The sequence below is a fragment of the Pan paniscus genome, chromosome 5 (assembly GCF_029289425.2).
Source record: "Pan paniscus chromosome 5, NHGRI_mPanPan1-v2.0_pri, whole genome shotgun sequence".
Taxonomy (NCBI): Eukaryota; Metazoa; Chordata; class Mammalia; order Primates; family Hominidae; genus Pan; species Pan paniscus.
Genome location: NC_073254.2, coordinates 131,665,380 through 131,670,511, shown reverse-complemented (window position 1 = coordinate 131,670,511; position 5,132 = coordinate 131,665,380).

Here is a 5,132-nt window from a genome sequence, read left to right as displayed (position 1 = left end):
CCTGAGCATTATGAATGTGTGGCCACCAGTGTTCCAGATATGATGGAAGTCCCAATCTATAGCCTGAAGTGAACACCCTTGATACTTCCCAACTCTTTCCCCAGAACTGTCACAATGCCAGTGAGGATAAACTTGTACCTCTTGGAACCTGAGAGACAGCATGAAGTAAATGGCACCAAGTGATACATACTCTTATTTTGATTCCGTTTGGTTTTGAGATGGGGTCTCACTATGTTGCCCAGGCTGGATTCAAATTCCTGGGCTCAAGCAATCCTCCCACTTCAGTCTCCCAAGTAGCTGGGACTATAGACATGTGCCACCACCCCTGGCCACAGTCTTTGTTTTTTGGGGGTGCAGGGAGGCGACAGGGTCTCACTCTGTTATCCAGGCTAAAGTGCAATGGTGTGATCATGGCTTACTGCAGCGTCGACATTTTGGGCTCAAGGCATCCTCCCACCCCAGGCTCCCAAGTAGCTAGGACTACAGGTGCATGCTACCACATTCGGCTACATTTTTTTTTCTTTTTTTCTTTTTTTTTTTTTTGTAGAGACAAGGTCTTACTATGCTGCCCAGGCTGTAGCCTTAGGTAAAGTGCCTTCAAAGGCTCATTTTAGCTTTGTCATTTTATGAAAAGTTGATATTCTACTCCCTAAGATATCCATCTTTGTCTTCAGATAAAAATTATTTTCCCAAGTCATCAAGTTGTGCCATGTTACCCAGCCTGTGGCTTGTAGTGTCCCTGACACACCCTTGCATAACGCAGGGAGCCCCTGTGCCCTGTGTGAGAAGCACAGCGTGAAGATGTTGTCCATAATATTGTACATGGAAAAGGTAACGTTAGCCCCCATTAATGTGGATTCTCTCATCTAATTTCCTCTTTTCACCCAGCAAAGTGCCCAGTGACTGAGAATGAGACAGAAGATGAGGGCGTTTGAGGATGAGAAGGAAGAGGAAAGTCATCAGAGCCACCTGGAAGTAGAGGTCTGGTCAGGTTGGCCTGCTTAACCAAGATGGCAGCCAGGGGAGTAGGAAGGATGAAGACATTGCACACATTTGGAGGAAGAAACCAAAGCTGGCATGAGAGGAGTCCTTTCCAGGGCTGTTCAAAGCAACGGGATGCAGGTGGATATGACTGTAGATGGGTGTAAAGACTTACCATTCACTCCTCCAAACTTTCGTTGTATACTTATTATGGGCTAGGCCCTGGGCCTAGCCCCAGAAATTCAAAGACAGACAATTAATATCTACAGTCTAGTAAGGATAAAGACCCATAAAAATCGTTGCAATAAGCTCTCTTAGATGGAAGCACAGTTGTTAGCAAAGTAGTAACATCTAGCTCAGAATGGGGGGGTACAGCGGAGGCTTCCTGGAAGAGGTGCTGCCTGAACTCTCTTAAAGACAAATGGAAGTAGGTTACATAGTGTTTAGCGGGGCCTGGTGCTCCTTGCCTTTGGATTTGTTTCCTTCTGATTTCTAGCCCCCATTAGGGGTTACCTCATGCTTTCAATATGGAAAACATCAACAAATGGGTCTCAATGAAGAAAAACCAAAAGTACACACACACAAGCATCTCAATCACTGTCTCTCTGTTTCTCTCCTCTCTTTCTGTCTCTCTCTCTCCTCTCCCGCCACCCCATTAACAGTATATAGGTACACCATTTATTCTGATTAGTGGCCACTAAATAGAGGGGGTGGTAGATAATAGCATTCAAGGACGGAGGAAGGTTTTAGCAGGTTGTTGGCTCCAGTGTCTCGATTAGGATATGGTCTGAAATATATTCATATTCACATTCTCATAAAGTATGAGAATAAAAGAATTGCTAGAAAGAAGCTTGGAATAATAATAACTCTTCACTACTTCTCTTAATAACAGCTGGTGGGAGGCTTTCTCCTGTTTACAAATCCATTGTCATTCTTCCACTTACTAGCCAGGCTGTTTCGCATGAATCATCGTGCAATATGTACATTCATCATGGAAGGTATATACTAGCAGTTGCATGGTGTTCTGGTTGTTTTGTTCTGGGTAGTTTTCCTTTAGTTAATTATCAAGTGCTTACTATGTAATAATCAATGAGTAGCTAATTGGAAGCAAGAGAGAATGAAATGGGTATTATTCAGATAGTGTTTTTAATGAAAAGCATAGACGTAGTACTGTGGGGAAATATCACTAAATAGCAAGAGATTTCATCTGTGTGTGTGTGTGTGTGTGTGTGTGTTTACAAAAGGATTCATTTAAGCCACTCATAAACTAAATCCAGGTATGTGAATCTTTTCTTTTTTTTTAGACTCCTCCCAATGGGTAAACATTGGAAGACACCAGGAGGGAAGCCAAGCCTCTAGAGATTGCTCAGGAACCCAAACCACCCCAAATGGAGCCGGAAGGTCTGTCAATTCCCAGAGAGGGAGGAAATGGTAAGCAAATGGCAGCAGTTGCTTAGAAAATTAGGGAATGAATAACAATGCTTTCTGGTAAATTAACCATATTACATTGTGCAGGGGAAAGCGATAGGAAAACCCTGTTAAAAATTGAATAATAATTTGCCCACATCATTTATGCAAAATGCATAATTTTCCTACTTCAGTGGACTTTAGTTTGATTTAAAAGATGAGCAGCTCTAGGACTATTCACCAAAGCATAATTTGTAAGATAATTGGGAAGGGGAAGAGAAATCAGACTGTAATCAGCACAATCTTTCGTAAGTCACTTCACCTTCCTCCTCTCACCTGCAAATTTTGGAAAATATTTGTTTACCCTTTCCTGAAGTTCTCTAAATGGAAGTGCAAAGCATTAATCATTGTCATTGCTACCACTAAACCATGACCTCACCATGAGAGGGGGGAAAGCCATGTTTCATTCTATTCAGTATTTTTCTTCTCTAATTCAAATAAGTACTTGTTTTGAATAGTGGGGAAAAAAATGGAAATGTAGCAAAGCTATAGTTAAAACAACAAGCCGAGAACAAAAGCAACATGCATGCAGGCAAAGGAGACCTTGGAAGATACACAGATAAAACAAAAAGCTGTGCTTGGCTGGGATTCTGTTTCAGAATCAAATGCAAAATGGAGAATATTGTTCCAACTGTAAAGGTTTTGCAATCTACAATCAGTCAGAATGAAAAGATATCATGTAATCCACCTTAACAGTCAGAAGCTGCACTATTGCTGTGAATTATGATATTTGTTCATGACTAATGTAGATTTTCAGACCCAGAATGGTTGAAGGTGGGCAGGAATTTGTAGGTATACCAGATACCCTTCACTTCAACAGGGCACACCCATGTCAGCTGATGTTTATATCTCTTCCTCTCCTCCTTTTCCCTCCTCCTCACCCCTTGCTCCCCAATCTCATTAGAATCATGAAATTTTTACTTATATATTCATTAATTCTCTTCATCCCCATCTCTCCACAAAAGATCATTATCTACTTATTAAATTCAGCCCTTACACAGTGTCTCATGCCTGTAATCTCAGCTATTCGGAAGGATGAGGCGGGAGGATTGCTTGAGGTCAGGAGTTCGAGAACAGCCTGGGCAACATAGCCAGATGTCGTCTCTAAAAAAATTAAAATAAAAAATTTAATAGGGCACGGTGGCACACACCTATAGTTCCAGCTACTCAGGAGGCTGAGGTGAGAGGGGATCACTTGAGCCCTGGAGGTCAAGGCTACACTGAGCTGTGATTGTGCCACTGCACTCCAGCCTGGGCAATAAAACAAGACCCTGTCTCTGAAAAAAAAAATTTTTTTTTTTTTTAAATAAATTCAGCCCTTAGAGTTCTACCTTTCAGGGCAAACCTGTTTCCTTTCTTGGACTAATTCCTGTCTCTTCTACAAACTTGCTGGTCCCAAAATGCTGAACTTTGAACCCCACAAATCTCAACACTTCTTATCTGTTGGGTGCCCATTCTGGTTAAGCAAAAGGACCTTCCCTAATCCTAATACTCGTCCCCACTCTTTCCATCTCTATCCCCAACCGCTGCTACTGGCTGAAGATTTATTAGATACTAGTTTTGTACCTATGCCTCCTGCCACTTGCTATAAATCGCCTTTATGCAAATCGAAAAAGCTACCCTGCCTCAAGACACTTTGCTGCCATCTGCCAGGAAATTGTTGTAATAAATATGCAAAAGGATAATGACTAGAATGTGAATGGTGCCCCTTAGAATTGTGCAGTACACAACTGGCACAACTATATGTGACAACCCTGTTGTTTGAAATCACCTGAACTCTCCTGGAACCCTGTGTAAAAAGCACAACCACCATAGGTCAGTTTTGCCTTTTCATGACAGTTTGCCATTTCAAAATCTAAATCTTCCACCATGATCAGAAATTGCTGAGGGGCAGTTTCTAGGAGAGACAGAGTCCCCACGCAGCAGTACCTATAAGATTATAGGGCTCTTCCAGCATTCAGCCCAAGCTTTGACCTGCTACCTGGGCAGATACAACCCAAACCATACTTGGTTGATTTTCGGGAAGCACCCAAGTTAGAAAGCTGGTAAGGCTGAATGTTGGGGTGCAGGGGGAGGTAGACCTAGCTTACATTCAGGTCAGCCATTACCCATCTCTGGCTTTGGCGGCTTCATTTCTTGTTGATTGCCCCATCTGTTCTCCTCCCTCCTTCCCATTCAGCACAACCTGCACGTACTGGTGATCTCTCACTACATAACAAACCACTCCAAAACTTAGTGGCAGAAATAGAAACAGTCATTTATTTTGATCACGAGTCTGCAATCTGAGCAGGACTCATCGAGGCCAGCTCACCCCTGTTCCACACGGCATCAGCTAGGGCAGCTCGGGTGTGGCCGGAGGAGCTGCTATCACAAGGGCTCTTGCATTTCACAATGGCTCTGCATCAACACACTGCTACGTTGATGCCAGCTGTTGACCTCAGGAGCTCAGCTGGGGCTACTGATAGGGGCTTTGGTTCCTCTCCACTTGGGCTCCCATGTGTGCGTGGACTTGCTTACACGGTGGTACCCATGTTGAACTACCCCAGCTGACTCATCATTAAGTAGAGACAAGCTGGACCCACCCAGCTCTGCCCAAATTTCAAATTTCTGAACAAAACAAATGACTGTGGCTTTAAGCCGTTAAACCTTGGGATAGTTTACTTTGTAGCAATCAATCAATAGAA